The sequence below is a fragment of the Pseudophryne corroboree genome, unplaced genomic scaffold (assembly GCF_028390025.1).
Source record: "Pseudophryne corroboree isolate aPseCor3 unplaced genomic scaffold, aPseCor3.hap2 scaffold_227, whole genome shotgun sequence".
Taxonomy (NCBI): domain Eukaryota; kingdom Metazoa; phylum Chordata; class Amphibia; order Anura; family Myobatrachidae; genus Pseudophryne; species Pseudophryne corroboree.
In genome coordinates, this window is record NW_026968921.1 from 119,305 (window position 1) to 144,210 (window position 24,906).

At 44.4% G+C, this 24,906-nt stretch overlaps 10 non-coding genes across 10 annotated transcripts; 2 read left to right on the forward strand and 8 right to left on the reverse strand.

The window, feature by feature from the left end:
• Positions 1-6,340: 6,340 nt before the first annotated feature.
• Positions 6,341-6,456, reverse strand: LOC135009730 (U5 spliceosomal RNA). Its single transcript, XR_010209231.1, has one exon. It is a non-coding gene; the product is annotated as a U5 spliceosomal RNA (small nuclear RNA).
• A 286-nt stretch (positions 6,457-6,742) lies between these two features.
• Positions 6,743-6,859, reverse strand: LOC135009828 (U5 spliceosomal RNA). Its single transcript, XR_010209325.1, has one exon. It is a non-coding gene; the product is annotated as a U5 spliceosomal RNA (small nuclear RNA).
• A 270-nt stretch (positions 6,860-7,129) lies between these two features.
• LOC135009726 (U5 spliceosomal RNA) lies at positions 7,130-7,245 on the reverse strand. Its single transcript, XR_010209227.1, has one exon. It is a non-coding gene; the product is annotated as a U5 spliceosomal RNA (small nuclear RNA).
• Positions 7,246-7,389: 144 nt separating this feature from the next.
• Positions 7,390-7,553, forward strand: LOC135009479 (U1 spliceosomal RNA). Its single transcript, XR_010209020.1, has one exon. It is a non-coding gene; the product is annotated as a U1 spliceosomal RNA (small nuclear RNA).
• Positions 7,554-11,391: 3,838 nt separating this feature from the next.
• Positions 11,392-11,504, reverse strand: LOC135009833 (U5 spliceosomal RNA). The gene has a single exon (XR_010209330.1). It is a non-coding gene; the product is annotated as a U5 spliceosomal RNA (small nuclear RNA).
• A 275-nt stretch (positions 11,505-11,779) lies between these two features.
• On the reverse strand, positions 11,780-11,895 carry LOC135009778 (U5 spliceosomal RNA). Its single transcript, XR_010209278.1, has one exon. It is a non-coding gene; the product is annotated as a U5 spliceosomal RNA (small nuclear RNA).
• Positions 11,896-12,170: 275 nt separating this feature from the next.
• On the reverse strand, positions 12,171-12,286 carry LOC135009743 (U5 spliceosomal RNA). Its single transcript, XR_010209243.1, has one exon. It is a non-coding gene; the product is annotated as a U5 spliceosomal RNA (small nuclear RNA).
• Positions 12,287-14,686: 2,400 nt separating this feature from the next.
• Positions 14,687-14,802, reverse strand: LOC135009803 (U5 spliceosomal RNA). Its single transcript, XR_010209301.1, has one exon. It is a non-coding gene; the product is annotated as a U5 spliceosomal RNA (small nuclear RNA).
• Positions 14,803-15,072: 270 nt separating this feature from the next.
• Positions 15,073-15,188, reverse strand: LOC135009727 (U5 spliceosomal RNA). Its single transcript, XR_010209228.1, has one exon. It is a non-coding gene; the product is annotated as a U5 spliceosomal RNA (small nuclear RNA).
• Positions 15,189-15,332: 144 nt separating this feature from the next.
• On the forward strand, positions 15,333-15,496 carry LOC135009490 (U1 spliceosomal RNA). The gene has a single exon (XR_010209031.1). It is a non-coding gene; the product is annotated as a U1 spliceosomal RNA (small nuclear RNA).
• Positions 15,497-24,906: the final 9,410 nt, after the last annotated feature.

Here is a 24,906-nt window from a genome sequence, read left to right on the forward strand (position 1 = left end):
ATCCAAGGTTATAATACTTAAAATATCAACATGGTTAATCCGGGGGTAACATGAGTTATAGTAGTTAACTAGTCATAAAACATTATTCAGCAAGTATGTAGAATCATCACAACTTAAAACAGGTTGAACACGATGGGCAATTTGCCTCTATTCAACCTCAAAAACTATGTTACTATATGTTACTATATTACTATGTTACTGTAGTATACAGAACACCACAATGTAATGAGCAGTGATAGTGAGCACTGATGAGGATACTAGAACTGACACTGAGCAGCAAGATGCAGCACTGGACTATTAGTAATGTACTGTAGTATGCTGAGCACCACAATGCAGCACAAGACAATGAGCAGTGATACTGAGCACTGATGAGGATACTACTGAGAACTGACACTGAGCAGGAGAGACACACTACTAGTATTACTGAGCAGCAATAAGTAACCACTGATACTGAGCACTGATATTGAGATTTCCACTGAGAGAACATAGCCACGTCCTCTCCGCTCTCTCTTCAATGCACGAGTAAAAATGGCGGCAACGCGCAGCTCTTTATATGGAATCCGAATCTCGCGAGAATCCGACAGCGGGATGATGACATTTTCCCTTGTTCAGGTTTTCCGAGTCAGGCGGGAACAACCGAGCCTGCCTCGGACCAGTGTAAACCACGTGGAGTTCGTCGGGAATTCGGTTCTCGGAGAACCGAACCCGCTCCTCTCTACCTTATACCCATCAATTTTTTTATTTTCAATCTAAGCCCCTGCAGTTTTCTGTAAGCATCTGCTTCGCTATGATGATCAACAAGTCACAAGGGCAAACACTCAGGGCTTGAGGCGTAGATCTTAGGACCAGCTGCTACAAGCATGGCAGAGGTGTCACTATCACTGGTGACACCCAGAGAGGTGGCGAGGGAGATTGTAATGCAGTGCGCGCAGATAAGCAGTGCAATGGTAAAAAGGAGGCATGGTTTCATAGGTAGGGGCGTGGCCTGGTGGCCTGAATCTACATTTTGTTGCTCCGGGTGTCCCGGGGGTTGGGGGCTGCACCCGGGGACTAGTGTGTGTGCGGTGCTGGCTCCTGCACAGTGACAGTGCATGGCCACCGAGCATGACGCCTCCATTCTTGACCATGCTGTAATTGCAGTCGCACTGCAGTTCAGCGTGATCATATAAAATGGTGTAGCCTCCTGCTGGTGCAGACTGTATGTGCGCGCAGGAAGCCGCCACCATTTTTGTGATCACAGCGGCTGAATGTGATGTCATACAGCCGCTGTGACCACGCCCCCTGTGTCTCCTCCGTTGCAGACCCCATTTTGAAGCCTTGCCCCCGCACCGCTCCATCCCTGACTTGGAAATGGAGTGTTGCTGACCCCCCTCTCCCCCCCCCCCCCGCCCCGATTGACAGGCAGAGGCGATCGCATTCTCTGCGGGGTGCCGCAGAAAATGCAGGCACATGCGTATGCTCTTAGCAATTTTTGCAGTTGGATCGCTTATTGTGATTGCAATCCAACCTGAATCAGGCCCTATTACCTATCACAATGCGCTGCGGGCAGTACAAAATTGGGTTAATATAGGAGTAAAACTCCCAGACCTGTGCTCCTTAACTGTACCTGGTGGCTAGTGGAGCGGCTGCCCAGTAATCAGTGTCCACGCCAGTGCGCACACGGTCCACCCCCTACGGCCACGCTCCCCTTCATCAGCGGCCTCGTGATCCGGAAGGGCGGTGTGTGTGTGACTGACCTTAGGAAGAAACTGGAGCCTCCGCTGCAGTGACCCAGCAACCAGGGCACGGGAGTATACAGCGCCGCTGGGAGTGATGAAGCTGCAGTAAAGATGTCTATTAGACCTAGCCTGCTGCAGCCCTTGTAGATTCTCATAAAACAAGTTCTTCTTTTCTTGTCAAAATTAATAGCTAAGAATAGGCTGCTTGAGGCAGGCCCCTGTTAAGAGGCCTGCTACTGAAGGCACCAACTACAAACTGAGCTCCCTGTTCATGGAAGCGGGGTTATAGAGGAGAATGCACTGAGCATCTTGGGAACAGTCAAAAGCTTTGAGCCGGTTGGTGCCTCAGATCAAGATCCTACTCTACACCCCAATGTGAATCCTTGTGGAGTCCAGTGTACCCCACAGAAGAAATTAATGTGTCACACCCATTGGCAGCAACCTTAGAATAGCTGCTGACGGGCACAATTGAGAAAGGAAGGGGGGGGGGGGACATTTGAATCCAGCACATAGATGCAATTCAAATATGTAATTTGTACCTTCCTATTTTAAAATATAATGGATGAACCTCACCCTGTGAGAACAATCTTCATGATCAAGAGATCTCATATGCAAAATAAGTATGAGTTGGGATAGGGCTGGGGAGGGTGGCTGCTCGGGCAGCCCCTCCCCCGTCAAGTTAAGGAGATTCAACTGAGGACGCACAAGGGAACTCTCGTCTGGGGACAACAACTGCAGGGAGACCACATCTGTTCAGATGAACATGGGAGGGTGGAAGGCTGCCTAATATTGAAGCACCATCAAATATCAAACCATATGCAACAACTAGTACAAGCATTCCAGGGGGAAGGTCTGCAGAAGACGGATTTGCATACGGTGATGTCATCCAAGCAGTGGACCAAAGTTGGCTGGAACCCTCATCTGCATATGAAAAGAGAAAAGGGGCATGCAGGGCATGGCGGCCTTTTGCGGTGCTTGGATGACCCCTAGTTCGCATTAAACACCCCCACCCTCCTTTGGTGTGGGGCTCATGTTGGCCATGCCCCATCCCCTGAAGCATTCAAGCTGATTTCTTGCAGCAGCTGGGCACTGTAACAGCTCCAGAGCTGTTCTGTAAGGCAAGTAAAAGGGTGTGGGCCCTGCAGCACCACCTGTAGTTCGCATTGTGCGTTGGAAGGCACAAAGTAAGCAGACGGGAGGAGAAGTCAGGATAGTGCGCAAGGGCATCCTTTTCTCTTAGTCCGTAGAGGATGCTGGGGTCACATTAAGAACCATGGGGTATAGACGGGATCCGCAAGAGACATGGGCACTTTAAGACTTTCAAAGGGTGTGAACTGGCTCCTCCCTCTATGCCCCTCCTCCAGACTCCAGTTATAGGAACTGAGCCCAGGGAGACGGACATTTCGAGGAAAGGATTTATTGTTAAACTAAGGTGAGCATCTTACCAGCTCACACCTTAAGCATGCCGCAGAACGTGGCATTCAACAGAACACAAGCCAACGGCATGAACAATTGCAGCAAAAAGCTGACCAGAACCATAACACAACATGTGTATAACCACAAGTAATAACTGCAGACACAGTATGGACTGGGACGGGTGCCCAGCATCCTCTACGGACTAAGAGAAAAGGATTTACCGGTAGGTATTAAAATCCTATTTTCTCATACGACCTAGAGGATGCTGGGGTCACATTAAGAACCATGGGGTTATACCAAAGCTCTTGAACGGGTGGGAGAGTGCGTACGACTCTGCAGCACCGAATGACCCAACTTGAGGTTATCATCAGCCAAGGTATCAAACTTGTAAAACTTAGCAAAAGTGTTTACTAAATAGCTGCTCGGCAAAATTGCAATGCCGAGACTCCCCGACCAGCTGCCCAGGATGAACCCACCTTTCTAGTAGAATGGGTCTTCACCTATTTCAGTAACGGCAATCCTGCCGTGGAATGAGCATGCTGAATCTTACCACAGATCCAGCGCATAATGGTCTACATGGAAGCAGGACACCCAATCCTGTTGGGAGCATACAGGACAAACAGAGCCTCTGTTTTCCTAATCTGAACCGTTCTGGTGACATAAATTTTCAAAGTTCTGACCACAGCCAGAGACTTTGACTCAACGAAGGTGTCAGTGGCCAAAGGCACCATGTGGAAAGATGAACCACCTTCGGCAGAAATTGTTGACGTGTCCTCAATTCTGCTCTATCTTCATGAAAGATCAAATAAAGGCTCTTGTGATACTGCATGGTTTGTACTGTTTTCCATGTGCTCCCAGATCTTTCAAGCAAGTAGCATGGTCAAGAAAGTTCTGTTTGAAAAGTAACAACATTTACTGTCATTGTTATAGAATTTGGGAGAAAAAACAAGAAGAAATCTGCACTGTTGACGCACTGGACAGAATGAATGAATCATAAAATATAACCTTTATTAAGTATGTATTAAAATTGGATAAATATTAATATTATTATCCCAAACTGCAGTGAAACATAAAGGTTAAAATCACAGAACTAACATACATGTGCATAAGAAGAATAAAGAGATGTGAAAAAAAGGTTTAAAAAGCGTGTCCGTGTGTGATTATTTTTGAAGGCACAACCCTGGCGGGGTTGTTTATATAGATATATATGTTGCTAATAATCACTTTCTAGCGTAATGTTATTAAATAGCTGTTAGTATCTATGTCGTCAGGTACCACTGGGTCGTATCCTATATACTCCCTTCACTCAATAGGGGTTACCTCCCGGGAAGCCATCCCCATTGGCGAATTTGTGGGGGTGATTGAGTATAACCGGTAAGCTAACCTCCAATTTGTGGGGTGCTTAGGTAGATGGGGATCACTTATTTCTCTGTGTCCCCTAAGACTATATTCCTAAATTCAATACCATAGGGGGATAGCTTTCTATATCGGATAAGGAATCACTTGATAGGGAAATCTCTATGCATCATGGAAAGATCATATTTATTAATATCCAAACTAAAAAAATGATGAATAGCTTTAATTTAGCTGTTTAGATATAGTTAATTGGCGAGATATACCAACAGGTGCGGTTGCCTTAAGGAATATGGCAATTCCAATATAAATAGCAGCCCTCCTTCATATAATCAGCCAGATCTTATTAAATCTGGTCCAGATATAGCCGTTCAGATATACTTAATTGACAACATATATCAATCGGTGGGGTTGCCTTAAGGAATATAGCAATTCCAATTCTCATATAAATAGCAACCTTCCTTCATATATTCAGCCAGATCTTATTTAATCTGATCTAGGCGTAGGCAATAATGCTTTCCTTAGAGGTATAGCCACCTCAATTCTTATTAGGAAGCAAAGTGTCTGTCATAATGGTTTATCCAATTCATCTAAGAAATAATATATTCCATGTGTCAGAGATTCATTACTCTCTATTTACACTGTTAAAGAGTTAATTCTTATTATGTTACAGTGTAATGAAATTATCATATAGGGAGATGTGGCAATTCCATGTGCTATATATATATAATAACCCTTAGTGGTCCAGATTCCACAATGAGGAATTTTCTTATAAACCGCTGAAACACACAGCTGTTTGACTGACTTCCAAATATATCTATCTCACTTTGTAACAGTCTTATGATAGAGAAACTGTTACATATTCGGTCACTTAGTTATCTAAAGGTAAACAGACTCAGTGTGAGGGTAATATAATATATCAAATGCGCTGTCAATAATCGTGGTAACTGGTGTAATAATGTGGTATATTGAGTATGCTAGTAAGGCATATAACTGCTCTCCAGCCTTTAAGTGTTACCAATCAATTTGTTACACTGTAAAGGATTTATGGTGTCCTGTTAGGACATGCAGCTGCTAGGCTGACTCAAAGATTTATCCATTTGTAACAATTATGTAACAGTTATATACATGTTACTGGTATTACATAGAAATAGTATGACACAGGCCAGCAGTCCCATGTGTCTAGATTCCACAATAGGAGATTTTCTTTGTCTTATAAACTGCTGGAACACACAGCTGCTAGACTGACTTCAAATATATATATTACTTTGTAACAGTCTTATAGTAAAGAGACTGTTACACACTGTCATTTAGTTATCTCAAGGTTAGCAGATTCTGTGTGAGGATAGTGTTCTGTTAGAACATGCAGCTGCTAGGCTGACTCATAGAAAATGTATCCATTTGTAACAAATGACACATACAGCATTAAATTAATATCTATAGCAGCCCATGTGACATCTCTACTCTTATCATAATTGTCTGGTTATTGCCAATCTGGACAGCAGGAGTGATATATATTCACTAGTCCCAATATCCCATCATATAAATATACCCACACTGATATACTTTCTTATCAAGAGTTATTAGTAGCTATCTGTATGCACTTTAGACATTGTAATTGCTAAGTGACATCATATCTAGTGTATTCCTTTCTTATAGCTCAGCTTCTATTCCCTATTAGTGGAGACTAACAGCTAACATCATAATCATATATTTTTGTTTTATAACATTTCACATGAGTCAAATACACGAGGACACGCCGTGCCCTACACGCGTGTTTCACTGCATCTATGGCAACTTACATTAAAGCTAACAAGAAAGCACACTCGTTCTGTCTTTAAACAGATAAAAGAAACCCCAATAATATGGGGCATGCAAAAATTTAGATAAAACTCAGTTTTGCTCCTCTCCACGGAAATCTTTAGTAAAAGGCGAAAGATTTGTTCGTTCTGAAGAGAAACCAGAGCATGACCAAGATTCCACCTGTCGCCTGAGTGCCATGCCAGCAGTCCTCATTCAGCTCAAAGTGAGCACCCAATATGAAAGAAAGAAAGCAGATTTCTCACCAGGCTTCCCCTTGCTATAAGCATGGTTTGTACTCTTTTCCATGTGCTCCCAGATCTTTCAAGCAATTAGTATGGTCAAGAAAGTTCTGCTTGAAAAGAAACAGACATTTACTGTCATTGTTATACAAATAAACTTACATTAAAGCCAACAAGAAAGCTCACTCGTTCTGTCTTTAAACTGATAAAAGAAACCCCAATAATATGGGGCATGCAAAAATTGAGATAAAACTCAGTTTTGCTCCTCTCCACGGATAATCTTTAATAAAAGGCGAAAGATTTGTTCATTCTGAAGAGAAACCAGAGCATGACCAAGATTCCACCTGTCGCCTGAGTGCCATGCCAGCAGTCCTCATTCAGATCAAAGTGAGCGCCCAATTTGAAAGAAAGCAGATTTCTCACCTGGCTTCTCCTTGCTATAAGCATGGTTTGTACTGTATTCCATGTGCTCCCAGATCTTTCAAGCAAGTAGCATGGTCAAGAAAGTTCTGTTTGAAAAGAAACAAACATTTACTGTAATTTCTATGCAAATGAGCTTTCATTAAAGCACACTCATTCTATCTTTAAACCGATAAAAGAAACCCCAAAAAGATGGGGCATGCAAAAATTGAGGTAAAACTCAGTTTTGCTCCTCTCCACGGAAATCTTTAGTAAAAGGCGAAAGATTTGTTCGTTCTGAAGAGAAACCAGAGCATGACCAAGATTTTCATCTGAAAATATGTGTTCTCCCTGCAGTTGTTGTCCCCAGATGAGAGTTCCCTTGTGCTGCCTCAGTTGAATCTCCTTTACTTGACAGAGATGTGCCTGAGCAGCGGCCCTCCCCAGCCCTATCCCAAATCATACTTATTTTGCATAGGAGATACCATGGTCATGAAGATTGTTCTCCCAGGGTGAGGTTCATTCATTGCATTCTGGGTATGCTGACCCCTGTGATTTCCCCAAATGTGGGAAACTCGACTGCATTATTTGTGGTAGTGGGGGACTGTGTTTGTGCTTTCCTCTGGTCAGCTCTGGTAAAAGTCAGATTTCTTTGTCTCAGATCTTCCTCTAGCCTTGTTCTTCTTTCGAGAGTTCCCTTGTGCTGCCTCAGTTGGATCTCCTTCACTTGACAGGGGGTGCCCGAGCAGCAATCCTCCACAGCTCTAGCCCAACTCCTACTTACCTGCCAGGTGAGATACTATGATCTTCACTGTTAGGGCAATCAGGATGTGGAATTCCCTGCCAGGGAAGGTGGTAATGGCGGACTCTGTAATTGGATTTAAAAAAGGAATGGATACATTTCTGAATGAAAAAGCTATCCAAGGTTATAATACTTAAAATATCAACATGGTTAATCCGGGGGTAACATGAGTTATAGTAGCTAACTAGTCATAAAACATTATTCAGCAAGTATGTAGAATCATCACAACTTAAAACAGGTTGAACACGATGGGCAATTTGCCTCTATTCAACCTCAAAAACTATGTTACTATATGTTACTATATTACTATGTTACTGTAGTATACAGAAAACCAAAATGCAATGAACAGTGATAGTGAGCACTGATGAGGATACTAGAACTGACACTGAGCAGCAAGATGCAGCACTGGACTATTAGTAATGTACTGTAGTATGCTGAGCACCACAATGCAGCACAAGACAATGAGCAGTGATCTGAGCACTGATGAGGATACTACTGAGAACTGACACTGAGCAGGAGAGACACACTACTAGTATTACTGAGCAGCAATAAGTAACCACTGATACTGAGCACTGCTATTGAGATTTCCACTGAGAGAACATAGCCACGTCCATTCCGCTCTCTCTTCAATGCACGAGTAAAAATGGCGGCAACGCGCAGCTCTTTATATGGAATCCGAATCTCGCGAGAATCCGACAGCGGGATGATGACATTTTCCCTTGTTCAGGTTTTCCGAGTCAGGCGGGAACAACCGAGCCTGCCTCGGACCAGTGTAAACCACGTGGAGTTCGTGGGGAATTCGGTTCTCGGAGAACCGAACCCGCTCCTCTCTACCTTATACCCATCAATTTTTTTATTTTCAATCTAAGCCCCTGCAGTTTTCTGTAAGCATCTGCTTCGCTATGATGATCAACAAGTCACAAGGGCAAACACTCAGGGCTTGAGGCGTAGATCTTAGGACCAGCTGCTACAAGCATGGCAGAGGTGTCACTATTACTGGTGACACCCAGAGAGGTGGCGAGGGAGATTGTAATGCAGTGCGCGCAGATAAGCAGCGCAATGGTAAAAAGGAGGCATGGTTTCATAGGTAGGGACGTGGCCTGGTGGCCTGAATCTACATTTTGTTGCTCCGGGTGTCCCGGGGGTTGGGGACTGCACCCGGGGACTAGTGTGTGAGCGGTGCTGGCTCCTGCACAGTGAAAAGGCATGGCCACCCAGCATGACGCCTCCCTTCTTGACCATGCTGTAATTGCAGTCGCACTGCAGTTCAGCGTGATCATAAAAAATGGTGTAGCCTCCTGCTGGTGCAGACTGTATGTGCGCGCAGGAAGCCGCCACCATTTTTGTGATCACAGCGGCTGAATGTGATGTCATACAGCCGCTGTGACCACGCCCCCTGTGTCTCCTCCATTGCAGACCCCATTTTGAAGCCTTGCACCCGCACCGCTCCATCCCTCACTTGGAAATGGAGTGTTGCTGACCCACCTATCCCCCCCCCCCCGCCCCGATTGACAGGCAGAGGCGATCGCATTCTCTGCGGGGTGCCGCAGAAAATGCATGCACATGCGTATGCTCTTAGCAATTTTTGCAGTTGGATCGCTTATTGTGATTGCAATCCAACCTGAATCAGGCCCTATTACCTATCACAATGCGCTGCGGGCAGTACAAAATTGGGTTAATATAGGAGAAAAACCCCCAGACCTGTGCTCCTTAACTGTACCTGGTGGCTAGTGGAGCGGCTGCCCAGTAATCAGTGTCCACGCCAGTGAGCACACGGTCCACCCCCTACGGCCACGCTCCCCTTCAACAGCGGCCTCGTGATCCGGAAGGGTGGTGTGTGTGTGACTGACCTTAGGATGAAACCGGAGCCTCCGCTGCAGTGACCCAGCAACCAGGGCACGGGAGTATACAGCGTCGCTGGGAGTGATGAAGCTGCAGTAAAGATGTCTATTAGACCTAGCCTGCTGCAGCCCTTGTAGATTCTCATAAAACAAGTTCTTCTTTTCTTGTCAAAATTTATAGCTAAGAATAGGCTGCCTGAGGCAGGCCCCTGTTAAGTGGCCTGCTACTGAAGGCACCAACTACAAACTGAGCTCCCTGTTCATGGAAGCGGGGTTATAGAGGAGAATGCACTGAGCATCTTGGGAACAGTCAAAAGCTTTGAGCCGGTTGGTGCCTCAGATCAAGATCCTACTCTACACCCCAATGTGAATCCTTGTGGAGTCCAGTGTACCCCACAGAAGAAATTAATGTGTCACACCCATTGGCAGCAACCTTAGAATAGCTGCTGACGGGCACAATTGAGAATGGAAGGGGGGGGGGACATTTGAATCCAGCACATAAATGCAATTCAAATATGTAATTTGTACCTTCCTATTTTAAAATATAATGGATGAACCTCACCCTGTGAGAACAATCTTCATGATCAAGAAATCTCATATGCAAAATAAGTATGAGTTGGGATAGGGCTGGGGAGGGTGTCTGCTCTGGCAGCCCCTCCCCCGTCAAGTTAAGGAGATTCAACTGAGGAAGCACAAGGGAACTCTCGTCTGGGGACAACAACTGCAGGGAGACCACATCTTTTCAGATGAACATGGGAGGGCGGAAGGCTGCCTAATACTGAAGCACCATCAAATATCAAACCATATGCAACATCTAGTACAAGCATTCCTGGGGGAAGGTCTGCAGCAGACGGATTTGCATACAGTGATGTTATCCAAGCAGTGGGCCAAAGTTGGCTGGAACCCTCATCTGCATATGAAAAGAGAAAAGGGGCGTGCAGGGCATGGCGGCCTTTTGCAGTGCTTGGATGACCCCTAGTTCTCATTAAACACCCCCACCCTCCTTTGGTGTGGGGCTCATGTTGGCCATGCCCCATCCCCTGAAGCATTCAAGCTGATTTCTTGCAGCAGCTGGGCACTGTAACAGCTCCAGAGCTGTTCTGTAAGGCAAGTAAAAGGGTGTGGGCCCTGCAGCACCACCTGTAGTTCGCATTGTGCGTTGGAAGGCACAAAGTAAGCAGACGGGAGGAGAAGTCAGGATAGTGCGCAAGGGCATCCTTTTCTCTTAGTCCGTAGAGGATGCTGGGGTCACATTAAGAACCATGGGGTATAGACGGGATCCGCAAGAGACATGGGCACTTTAAGACTATCAAAGGGTGTGAACTGGCTCCTCCCTCTATGCCCCTCCTCCAGACTCCAGTTATAGGAACTGTGCCCAGGGAGACGGACATTTCGAGGAAAGGATTTATTGTTAAACTAAGGTGAGCATCTTACCAGCTCACACCTTAAGCATGCCGCAGAACGTGGCATTCAACAGAACACAAGCCTACGGCATGAACAATTGCAGCGTGGCCTAAGTAAAAGGGGGTGTGACTTCGCGGGAGGACCCGCGATCGCGAGTCACGCCCCCGTTTTCGGCACTGAGGGGGCATGCCCAGCGCTCTGTGAGCCGCTGGCATGCCACCTCTCCCTCTGACTTCAGTGAATAGACGCTGTGCGCATGCGCACAGCGTCTATTCACCGCTGCTCTGCTAAGCAGGGCAGCGACAGACAGAGCCTCCCAACTGTCCTCCCCACCGCGGGACACTGCGGCCCGCAGGTGGGACAGCGGGACAGTCCCCAAAAAACGGGACTGTCCCGCGAAAATCGGGACAGTTGGGAGGTATGATATGGGGCATGCAAAAATTGAGATAAAACTCAGTTTTGCTCCTCTCCACGGAAATCTTTAATAAAAGGCGAAATATTTGTTAGTTCTGAAGAGAAACCAGAGCATGACCAAGATTCCACCTGTCGCCTGAGTGCCATGCCAGCAGTTCTCATTCAGCTGAAAGTGAGCACCCAATTTGAATGAAAGAAAGCAGATTTCTCACCAGGCTTACCCTTGCTATAAACATGGTTTGTACTCTTTTCCATGTGCTCCCAGATCTTTCAAGCAATTAGTGTGGTCAAGAAAGTTCTGTTTGAAAAGAAACAAACATTTACTGTAATTTCTATGCAAATGAGCTTACATTAAAGCACACTCGTTCTATCTTTAAACAGATAAAATAAAACCCCAATAAGATGGGGCAAGGAAAAAATGAGATAAAACTCAGTTTTGCTCCTCTCCACGGAAATCTTTAGTAAAAGGCGAAAGATTTGTTCGTTCTGAAGAGAAACCAGAGCATGACCAAGATTCCACCTGTCGCCTGAGTGCCATGCCAGCAGTTCTTATTCAGCTCAAAGTGAGCACCCAATTTGAAAGAAAGAAAGCAGATCTCTCACCAGGCTTCCCCTAGCTATAAACATGGTTTGTATTTTTTTCCATGTGTTCCCAGATCTTTCAAGCAATTAGTATAGTCAAGAAAGTTCTGTTTGAAAAGAAACAAACATTTACTGTCATTTCTATGCAAATGAGCTTACATTAAAGCACACTCGTTCTATCTTTAAACCGATAAAATAAAACCCCAATAAGATGGGGCATGCAAAATTTGAGATAAAACTCAGTTTTGCTCCTCTCCACGGAAATCTTTAGTAAAAGGCGAAAGATTTGTTCGTTCTGAAGAGAAACCAGAGCATGACCAAGATTCCACCTGTCGCCTGAGTGCCATGCCAGCCAGGGCCGGCTCCAGGCCTACTAGCACCCTGAGCGAGAAAATGTAAAAGTGCCCCCCCCCCCCCCATGCGCGCGCCGAAGGCGCGCGCGCCCTTGGAAAAGTGGGCGTGGCCTCTTGAAAAAGTGGGCGTGGTCTCGTCCCCCAGCAGTGCCAGCTACACATGACATGCCCTCCAGCAGTGCCAGCTACACGTGCTAGTGTTCACTTTTTAGGGCAGGTTGCTGATCACAGGGAGGGCACATTTTTAAGTTAGGTGGGCAAAATGATGTACATACTGTAATGCTTGTTGTTCCCATTTCCACACGCTAAAGCATGGACAGTGCGCGCCGAAGGCGCGCAGCAAAAATTTAGGGGAGTTACTTCGTGGGGAAGGTGCGTAGCCACATTATAGTGGCAATTCACATTACACCACACAGTAGTGCAGCTAATACACATTGCACCAGGTAGAACCTCCTATAAGAGCACGTTAGACACATTGCGCCAGGTAGAGCACTGAGACACACTGCCCAGCCACAGACGCCTAGCGGGAACACTACATGATATGCCCCCCAGCAGTGCCAGCTACACATGACATGCCCCCCAGCAGTGCCAGCTACACGTGACATGCCCCCCAGCAGTGCCAGCTACATAAATGGCCACACAGTTCCAGATGGATAAATGCCCCCACAGCGCAGATATGCCCCCACAGTGCCACATACATTAATGCCCTCACAGTGCAAGATATGCCCCCACAGTGCAAGAAATGTCCCCACAGTGCAAGAAATGCCCCCACAGTGCAAGAAATGCCCCCACGGTGCCAGATACATAAATGCCCCCACGGTGCCAGATACATAAATGCCCCCACGGTGCCAGATACATAAATGCCCCCACGGTGCCTGATACATAAATGCCCCCACGGTGCCAGATACATAAATGCCCCCACGGTGCCAGATACATAAATGCCCCCACGGTGCCAGATACATAAATGTCCCCACGGTGCCTGATACATAAATGCCCCCACGGTGCATGATACATAAATGCCCCCACGGTGCATGATACATAAATGCCCCCACGGTGCCTGATACATAAATGCCCCCACGGTGCCTGATACATAAATGCCCCCACAGAGCCAGATAAATGCCCCCACAGTGCCAGATATGTCCCCACAGTGCCAGATATGCCCCCACAGTGCCAGATATGCCCCCACGGTGCCAGAAATGCCCCCACAGTGCCAGATAAATGCCCCCAGTGCCAGATAAATGCCCCCACAGTGCCAGATAAATGCCCCCACAGTGCCAGATATGCCCCCACAGTGCCAGATATGCCCCCACAGTGCCTGATATGTCCCCACAGTGCCAGATATGTCCCCACAGTGCCAGAAATGCCCCCACAGTGCCAGATAATGCCCCCACAGAGCCAGATAAATGCCCCCACAGAGCCAGATAAATGCCCCCACAGAGCCAGATAAATGCCCCCACAGTGCCAGAAATGCCCCCACAGTGCCAGAAATGCCCACACAGTGCCAGAAATGCCCCCACAGTGCCAGAAATGTCCCCACAGTGCCTGATATGCCCCCACAGGGCCAGATATGTCCCCACAGTGCCAAATATGCCCCCACAGAGCCAGATATGCAATGCCCCCACAGTGCCAGAAATGCCCCCACAGTGCCAGAAATGCCCCCCACAGAGCCAGAAATGCCCCCACAGTGCCAGAAATGCCCCCACATAACCAAAAATGCCCCCTGTGTGCCAGAAATGCCCCCACAGTGCGGATCTCCCCCCCCCCCAAAAAAAAAAATACCTGCGGCGCTGGGGAGGAGTACTGCTGTCCGCCTGTGTGGGAGCGCTGGCGGGCGGGCGGGAGGCCGGGCGAGTGAGCCTGAGCCTGGGTCCGGGCTGGCGGGCGGGTGGGCGGCCACTTGTGCAGGCGGGCTATGCGCGGCGCCGGCGTCTGACGTTAGATACCGGCGCCGCGCAGCGCGCATACACAGCGCGACCGCCAAATGCTGCAGCAGCACACACACAGGGCCGGCTCCAGCATCGAATATGGCGGCGCCAGCGCGTGGCGCCCATTAAGGGTGGCGCCCTGCGCGGCCGCTCTATTCGAACATGCCTAGAGCCGGCCCTGATGCCAGCAGTCCTCATTCAGCTCAAAGTGAGCACCCAATTTGAAAGAAAGAAAGCAGATTTCTCACCAGGCTTCCCCTTGCTATAAGCATGGTTTGTACTCTTTTCCATGTGCTCCCAGATCTTTCAAGCAATTAGTATGGTCAAGAAAGTTCTGCTTGAAAAGAAACAGACATTTACTGTCATTGTTATACAAATAAACTTACATTAAAGCTAACAAGAAAGCACACTCGTTCTGTCTTTAAACTGATAAAAGAAACCCCAATAATATGGGGCATGCAAAAATTGAGATAAAACTCAGTTTTGCTCCTCTCCACGGAAATCTTTAATAAAAGGCGAAATATTTGTTAGTTCTGAAGAGAAACCAGAGCATGACCAAGATTCCACCTGTCGCCTGAGTGCCATGCCAGCAGTCCTCATTCAGATCAAAGTGAGCGCCCAATTTGAAAGAAAGCAGATTTCTCACCTGGCTTCTCCTTGCTATAAGCATGGTTTGTACTGTATTCCATGTGCTCCCAGATCTTTCAAGCAAGTAGCATGGTCAAGAAAGTTCTGTTTGAAAAGAAACAAACATTTACTGTAATTTCTATGCAAATGAGCTTTCATTAAAGCACACTCATTCTATCTTTAAACCGATAAAAGAAACCCCAAAAAGATGGGGCATGCAAAAATTGAGGTAAAACTCAGTTTTGCTCCTCTCCACGGAAATCTTTAGTAAAAGGCGAAAGATTTGTTCGTTCTGAAGAGAAACCAGAGCATGACCAAGATTTTCATCTGAAAATATGTGTTCTCCCTGCAGTTGTTGTCCCCAGATGAGAGTTCCCTTGTGCTGCCTCAGTTGAATCTCCTTTACTTGACAGAGATGTGCCTGAGCAGCGGCCCTCCCCAGCCCTATCCCAAATCATACTTATTTTGCATAGGAGATACCATGGTCATGAAGATTGTTCTCCCAGGGTGAGGTTCATTCATTGCATTCTGGGTATGCTGACCCCTGTGATTTCCCCAAATGTGGGAAACTCGACTGCATTATTTGTGGTAGTGGGGGACTGTGTTTGTGCTTTCCTCTGGTCAGCTCTGGTAAAAGTCAGATTTCTTTGTCTCAGATCTTCCTCTAGCCTTGTTCTTCTTTCGAGAGTTCCCTTGTGCTGCCTCAGTTGGATCTCCTTCACTTGACAGGGGGTGCCCGAGCAGCAATCCTCCACAGCTCTAGCCCAACTCCTACTTACCTGCCAGGTGAGATACTATGATCTTCACTGTTAGGGCAATCAGGATGTGGAATTCCCTGCCAGGGAAGGTGGTAATGGTGGACTCTGTAATTGGATTTAAAAAAGGAATGGATACATTTCTGAATGAAAAAGCTATCCAAGGTTATAATACTTAAAATATCAACATGGTTAATCCGGGGGTAACATGAGTTATAGTAGCTAACTAGTCATAAAACATTATTCAGCAAGTATGTAGAATCATCACAACTTAAAACAGGTTGAACACGATGGGCAATTTGCCTCTATTCAACCTCAAAAACTATGTTACTATATGTTACTATATTACTATGTTACTGTAGTATACAGAAAACCAAAATGCAATGAACAGTGATAGTGAGCACTGATGAGGATACTAGAACTGACACTGAGCAGCAAGATGCAGCACTGGACTATTAGTAATGTACTGTAGTATGCTGAGCACCACAATGCAGCACAAGACAATGAGCAGTGATACTGAGCACTGATGAGGATACTACTGAGAACTGACACTGAGCAGGAGAGACACACTACTAGTATTACTGAGCAGCAATAAGTAACCACTGATACTGAGCACTGATATTGAGATTTCCACTGAGAGAACATAGCCACGTCCATTCCGCTCTATCTTCAATGCACGAGTAAAAATGGCGGCAACGCGCAGCTCTTTATATGGAATCCGAATCTCGCGAGAATCCGACAGCGGGATGATGACATTTTCCCTTTTTCAGGTTTTCCGAGTCAGGCGGGAACAACCGAGCCTGCCTCGGACCAGTGTAAACAACGTGGAGTTCGTGGGGAATTCGGTTCTCGGAGAACCGAACCCGCTCCTCTCTACCTTATACCTATCAATTTTTTTATTTTCAATCTAAGCCCCTGCAGTTTTCTGTAAGCATCTGCTTCGCTATGATGATCAACAAGTCACAAGGGCAAACACTCAGGGCTTGAGGCGTAGATCTTAGGACCAGCTGCTACAAGCATGGCAGAGGTGTCACTATCACTGGTGACACCCAGAGAGGTGGCGAGGGAGATTGTAATGCAGTGCGCGCAGATAAGCAGCGCAATGGTAAAAAGGAGGCATGGTTTCATAGGTAGGGGCGTGGCCTGGTGGCCTGAATCTACATTTTGTTGCTCCGGGTGTCCCGGGGGTTGGGGGCTGCACCCGGGGACTAGTGTGTGAGCGGTGCTGGCTCCTGCACAGTGAAAGGGCATGGCCACCCAGCATGACGCCTCCCTTCTTGACCATGCTGTAATTGCAGTCGCACTGCAGTTCAGCGTGATCATAAAAAATGATGTAGCCTCCTGCTGGTGCAGACTGTATGTGCGCGCAGGAAGCCGCCACCATTTTTGTGATCACAGCGGCTGAATGTGATGTCATACAGCCGCTGTGACCACGCCCCCTGTGTCTCCTCCGTTGCAGACCCCATTTTGAAGCCTTGCCCCCGCACCGCTCCATCCCTGACTTGGAAATGGAGTGTTGCTGACCCACCTATCCCCCCCCCCCCGCCCCGATTGACAGGCAGAGGCGATCGCATTCTCTGCGGGGTGCCACAGAAAATGCAGGCACATGCGTATGCTCTTAGCAATTTTTGCAGTTGGATCGCTTATTGTGATTGCAATCCAACCTGAATCAGGCCCTATTACCTATCACAATGCGCTGCGGGCAGTACAAAATTGGGTTAATATAGGAGAAAAACCCCCAGACCTGTGCTCCTTAACTGTACCTGGTGGCTAGTGGAGCGGCTGCCCAGTAATCAGTGTCCACGCCAGTGCGCACACGGTCCACCCCCTACGGCCACGCTCCCCTTCATCAGCGGCCTCGTGATCCGGAAGGGTGGTGTGTGTGTGACTGACCTTAGGATGAAACCGGAGCCTCCGCTGCAGTGACCCAGCAACCAGGGCATGGGAGTATACAGCGCCGCTGGGAGTGATGAAGCTGCAGTAAAGATGTCTATTAGACCTAGCCTGCTGCAGCCCTTGTAGATTCTCATAAAACAAGTTCTTCTTTTCTTGTCAAAATTTATAGCTAAGAATAGGCTGCCTGAGGCAGGCCCCTGTTAAGTGGCCTGCTACTGAAGGCACCAACTACAAACTGAGCTCCCTGTTCATGGAAGCGGGGTTATAGAGGAGAATGCACTGAGCATCTTGGGAACAGTCAAAAGCTTTGAGCCGGTTGGTGCCTCAGATCAAGATCCTACTCTACACCCCAATGTGAATCCTTGTGGAGTCCAGTGTACCCCACAGAAGAAATTAATGTGTCACACCCATTGGCAGCAACCTTAGAATAGCTGCTGACGGGCACAATTGAGAATGGAAGGGGGGGGGGGGGGACATTTGAATCCAGCACATAAATGCAATTCAAATATGTAATTTGTACCTTCCTATTTTAAAATATAATGGATGAACCTCACCATGTGAGAACAATCTTCATGATCAAGAGATCTCATATGCAAAATAAGTATGAGTTGGGATAGGGCTGGGGAGGGTGGCTGCTCGGGCAGCCCCTCCCCCGTCAAGTTAAGGAGATTCAACTGAGGAAGCACAAGGGAACTCTCGTCTGGGGACAACAACTGCAGGGAGACCACATCTTTTCAGATGAACATGGGAGGGCGGAAGGCTGCCTAATACTGAAGCACCATCAAATATCAAACCATATGCAACATCAAGTACAAGCATTCCTGGGGGAAGGTCTGCAGCAGACGGATTTGCATACAGTGATGTTATCCAAGCAGTGGGCCAAAGTTGGCTGGAACCCTCATCTGCATATGAAAAGAGAAAAGGGGCGTGCAGGGCATGGCGGCCTTTTGCAGTGCTTGGATGACCCCTAGGTCTCATTAAACACCCACACCCTCCTTTGGTGTGGGGCTCATGTTGGCCATGCCCCATCCCCTGAAGCATTCAAGCTGATTTCTTGCAGCAGCTGGGCACTGTAACAGCTCCAGAGCTGTTCTGTAAGGCAAGTAAAAGGGTGTGGGCCCTGCAGCACCACCTGTAGTTCGCATTGTGCGTTGGAAGGCACAAAGTAAGCAGACGGGAGGAGAAGTCAGGATAGTGCGCAAGGGCATCCTTTTCTCTTAGTCCGTAGAGGATGCTGGGGTCACATTAAGAACCATGGGGTATAGACGGGATCCGCAAGAGACATGGGCACTTTAAGACTATCAAAGGGTGTGAACTGGCTCCTCCCTCTATGCCCCTCCTCCAGACTCCAGTTATAGGAACTGTGCCAAGGGAGACGGACATTTCGAGGAAAGGATTTATTGTTAAACTAAGGTGAGCATCTTACCAGCTCACACCTTAAGCATGCCGCAGAACGTGGCATTCAACAGAACACAAGCCAACGGCATGAACAATTGCAGCAAAAAGCTGACCAGAACCATAACACAACATGTGTATAACCACAAGTAATAACTGCAGACACAGTATGGACTGGGACGGGTGCCCAGCATCCTCTACAGACTAAGAGAAAAGGATTTACCGGTAGGTATTAAAATCCTATTTTCTCATACGACCTAGAGGATGCTGGGGTCACATTAAGAACCATGGGGTTATACCAAAGCTCTTGAACGGGTGGAAGAGTGCGTTCGACTCTGCAGCACCGAATGACCCAACTTGAGGTTATCATCGGCAAGGATGCAGTGGCGTTAATGTTTCCTGGTGTCAACCTGTATTATTTCAGTAGATATTGAAATGAGGATGCATCTTGCTGCCTTTCCAATGAAGCAAGTTTAATTTAGTAATAGGTGAAAAACCATCCCTACAAAGATGTTAATCAGATACTTGGCTTTGTGGACACTTTTCAGAGAACAAATTAGTTAGCATAAAAATAAAGCCAGAAAATGAAGAGCTGTTTAATCACTCAATTGGATTTTTCTGCCAGCATATTTCATTTTCTCTGCAACCCACTGCTAAATTGTGCTTCCTAGCTGTTTTTTGATAAAATCACTTAATCAAATCTAACTCTGATTACATCAGAGTAGGCCAGGTACCCTACACCATAAGAGGGGGTTTGAAATTTTGACTTGTCTACTTAAAGATAACCAAAATCTGATGACAAGGTCAATAACATCCCTGGGTGGGATTGAACCACCAACCCTTTGGTTAATAACCAAACACACTAACCGATTGCACCACAGAGACACTTTGCAAAAGTACATACTGACAAAGGCTAATAAGCATTCATCTAGAACAATTCCTAGAAAACTTTAAAAAGTCAATAATCTGGAGAGATTTTGTAAGATGTTTCTTCCATCAACCAATGAAGAAACGCATTGGTACTTTCCCATGATGAGTGAGTGCTTCAGGATCTCTTGCACTTACATGTGCAGCAGAGTACTGCAATGGAAGCATGCTGGGCCCATAACCCAGAGGTAGGCAGATTGAAACTATCCTCTGCTATATGCATTTTTTTTTGTTAAAGTAATCCAAAACTGGGATTGATATTTTTGCTCTTTTATTTTTACTTAAAGTACAATAACTTTTACCATTTTAATTTGTTTTAATAGTATATTGACAGTATTGTTTTCTTTCAAAAATCCACTTAATTTTCTTTACCCTATTATTAAAATGGTAATTGACAAAAACAAACTACATTGTCACCAGAAGAGCAATACAAAATGTACAAGTGATATATTAAAATCATCTTTCCAGCTTGAATTTCAATGATGCATTGGGGCAACGATTTTGTGAGAAACATCTTCACCCTTAAATAAAGATTTTCTTAATTCCTTACCTGTGTGCTAATTAGATATCACCTTGTTTTCACATTAAACAGACTTCCACATGAGAAAGCAGCAAGGATGCAGTGGCGTTAATGTTTCCTGGTGTCAACCTGTATTATTTCAGTAGATATTGAAATGAGGATGCATCTTGCTGCCTTTCCAATGAAGCAAGTTTAATTTAGTAATAGGTGAAAAACCATCCCTACAAAGATGTTAATCAGATACTTGGCTTTGTGGACACTTTTCAGAGAACAAATTTGTTAGCATAAAAATAAAGCCAGAAAATGAAGAGCTGTTTAATCACTCAATTGGATTTTTTTGCCAGCATATTTCTTTTTCTCTGCAAACCACTGCTAAATTGTGCTTCCTAGCTGTTTTTATAAAATCACTGAATCAAATCTAACTCTGATTACATCAGAGAAGGCCAGGTACCCTACACCATAAAAGGGGTTTTTGAAATTTTGACTTGTCTACTTAAATATCACCAAAATCTGATCACAAGGTCAATTACGTCCCTGGGTGGGATTGAACCACCAACCTTTTGATTAATAGCTGAACACACTAACCGATTGCGCCACAGAGACACTTTGCAAAAAGAATATACTGACAAAGACTAATAAGCATTCATCTAGAACGTTTCCTAGAAAAACTTTAAAAAGTCAATAATCTGGAGAGTTTTTGTAAGATGTTTCTTCCAGCAACCAATGAAGAAACACATTGGTACTTTCGCATGATGAGTGAGTGCTTCAGGATCTCTTGCACTTACATGTGCAGCAGAGTACTGCAATGGAAGCATGCTGGGCCCATAACCCAGAGGTAGGCAGATTGAAACTATCCTTTGCTATATGCATTTTTTTTTTGTTCATTAAAGTAATCCAAAACTGGGATTGATATTTTAGCTTTTATTTTTACTTAAAGTACAATAACTTTTACCATTTTAATTTGTTTTAATAGTATATTGACAGTATTGTTTTCTTTCAAAAATCCACTTAATTTTCTTTACCCTATTATTAAAATGGTAATTGACAAAAACAAACTACATTGTCACCAGAAGAGCAATACAAAATGTACAAGTGATATATTAAAATCATCTTTCCAGCTTGAATTTCAATGATGCATTGGGGCAATGATTTTGTGAGAAACATCTTTACCCTTAAATAAAGATTTTCTTAATTCCTTACCTGTGTGCTAATTAGATATCACCTTGTTTTCACATTAAACAGACTTCCACATGAGAAAGCAGCAAGGATGCAGTGGCGTTAATGTTTCCTGGTGTCAACCTGTATTATTTCAGTAGATATTGAAATGAGGATGCATCTTGCTGCCTTTCCAATGAAGCAAGTTTAATTTAGTAATAGGTGAAAAACCATCCCTACAAATATGTTAATCAGATACTTGGCTTTGTGGACACTTTTCAGAGAACAAATTTGTTATCATAAAAATAAAGCCAGAAAATGAAGAGCTGTTTAATCACTCAATTGTATTTTTCTGCCAGCATTTTTCTTTTTCTCTGCAACCCACTGCTAAATTGTGCTTCCTAGCTGTTTTTTTATAAAATCACTTAATCAAATCTAACTCTGATTACATCAGAGAAGGCCAGGTACCCTACACTATAAGAAGGGGTTTGCAATTTTGACTTGTCTACTTAAATATCACCAAAATCTGATCACAAGGTCAATTACGTCCCTGGGTGGGATTGAACCACCAACCTTTTGATTAATAGCTGAACACACTAACCGATTGCGCCACAGAGACACTTTGCAAAAAGAATATACTGACAAAGACTAATAAGCATTCATCTAGAACGTTTCCTAGAAAAACTTTAAAAAGTCAATAATCTGGAGAGTTTTTGTAAGATGTTTCTTCCAGCAACCAATGAAGAAACACATTGGTACTTTCGCATGATGAGTGAGTGCTTCAGGATCTCTTGCACTTACATGTGCAGCAGAGTACTGCAATGGAAGCATGCTGGGCCCATAACCCAGAGGTAGGCAGATTGAAACTATCCTTTGCTATATGCATTTTTTTTTGTTCATTAAAGTAATCCAAAACTGGGATTGATATTTTAGCTTTTATTTTTACTTAAAGTACAATAACTTTTACCATTTTAATTTGTTTTAATAGTATATTGACAGTATTGTTTTCTTTCAAAAATCCACTTAATTTTCTTTACCCTATTATTAAAATGGTAATTGACAAAAACAAACTACATTGTCACCAGAAGAGCAATACAAAATGTACAAGTGATATATTAAAATCATCTTTCCAGCTTGAATTTCAATGATGCATTGGGGCAATGATTTTGTGAGAAACATCTTTACCCTTAAATAAAGATTTTCTTAATTCCTTACCTGTGTGCTAATTAGATATCACCTTGTTTTCACATTAAACAGACTTCCACATGAGAAAGCAGCAAGGATGCAGTGGCGTTAATGTTTCCTGGTGTCAACCTGTATTATTTCAGTAGATATTGAAATGAGGATGCATCTTGCTGCCTTTCCAATGAAGCAAGTTTAATTTAGTAATAGGTGAAAAACCATCCCTACAAATATGTTAATCAGATACTTGGCTTTGTGGACACTTTTCAGAGAACAAATTAGTTAGCATAAAAATAAAGCCAGAAAATGAAGAGCTGTTTAATCACTCAATTGGATTTTTCTGCCAGCATATTTCTTTTTCTCTGCAACCCACTGCTAAATTGTGCTTCCTAGCTGTTTTTATAAAATCACTGAATCAAATCTAACTCTGATTACATCAGAGAAGGCCAGGTACCCTACACCATAACAGGGGGTTTGAAATTTTGACTTGTCTGCTTAAAGATCACCAAAATCTGATAACAAGGTCAATTAAGTCCCTGGGTGGGATTGAACCACCAACCTTTTGGTTAATAGCCTTACACACTAACTGATTGCGCCACAGCGACACTTTGCAAAAGTACTTACTGACAAAGGCTAATAAGCATTCATCTAGAACGATTCCTAGAAACATTTTAAAAAGTCAATAATGTGGAGAGTTTTTGTAAGATGTTTCTTCCATCAACCAATGAAGAAACACATTGGTACTTTCCCATGATGAGTGAGTGCTTCAGGATCTCTTGCACTTACATGTGCAGCAGAGTACTGTAATGGAAGCATGCTGGGTCCATAACCCAGAGGTAGGCAGATTGAAACTATCCTCTGCTATATGCATTTTTTTTTGTTCATTAAAGTAATCCAAAACTGGGATTGATATTTTAGCTTTTATTTTTACTTAAAGTACAATAACTTTTACCATTTTAATTTGTTTTAATAGTATATTGACAGTATTGTTTTCTTTCAAAAATCCAATTAATTTTCTTTACCCGATTATTAAAATGGTAACTGACAAAAACAAACTACATTGTCACCAGAAGAGCAATACAAAATGTACAAGTGATATATTAAAATCATCTTTCCAGCTTGAATTTCAATGATGCATTGGGGCAACGATTTTGTGAGAAACATCTTCACCCTTAAATAAAGATTTTCTTAATTCCTTACCTGTGTGCTAATTAGATATCACCTTGTTTTCACATTAAACAGACTTCCACATGAGAAAGCAGCAAGGATGCAGTGGCGTTAATGTTTCCTGGTGTCAACCTGTATTATTTCAGTAGATATTGAAATGAGGATGCATCTTGCTGCCTTTCCAATGAAGCAAGTTTAATTCAGTAATAGGTGAAAAACCATCCCTACAAAGGTGTTAATCAGAGACTTGGCTTTGTGGACACTTTTCAGAGAACAAATTTGTTATCATAAAAATAAAGCCAGAAAATGAAGAGCTGTTTAATCACTCAATTGTATTTTTCTGCCAGCATTTTTCTTTTTCTCTGCAACCCACTGCTAAATTGTGCTTCCTAGCTGTTTTTTTATAAAATCACTTAATCAAATCTAACTCTGATTACATCAGAGAAGGCCAGGTACCCTACACCATAAGAGGGGGTTTGCAATTTTGACTTGTCTACTTAAATATCACCAAAATCTGATCACAAGGTCAATTACGTCCCTGGGTGGGATTGAACCACCAACCTTTTGATTAATAGCTGAACACACTAACCGATTGCGCCACAGAGACACTTTGCAAAAAGAATATACTGACAAAGACTAATAAGCATTCATCTAGAACGTTTCCTAGAAAAACTTTAAAAAGTCAATAATCTGGAGAGTTTTTGTAAGATGTTTCTTCCAGCAACCAATGAAGAAACACATTGGTACTTTCGCATGATGAGTGAGGGCTTCAGGATCTCTTGCACTTACATGTGCAGCAGAGTACTGCAATGGAAGCATGCTGGGCCCATAACCCAGAGGTAGGCAGATTGAAACTATCCTTTGCTATATGCATTTTTTTTTTGTTCATTAAAGTAATCCAAAACTGGGATTGATATTTTAGCTTTTATTTTTACTTAAAGTACAATAACTTTTACCATTTTAATTTGTTTTAATAGTATATTGACAGTATTGTTTTCTTTCAAAAATCCACTTAATTTTCTTTACCCTATTA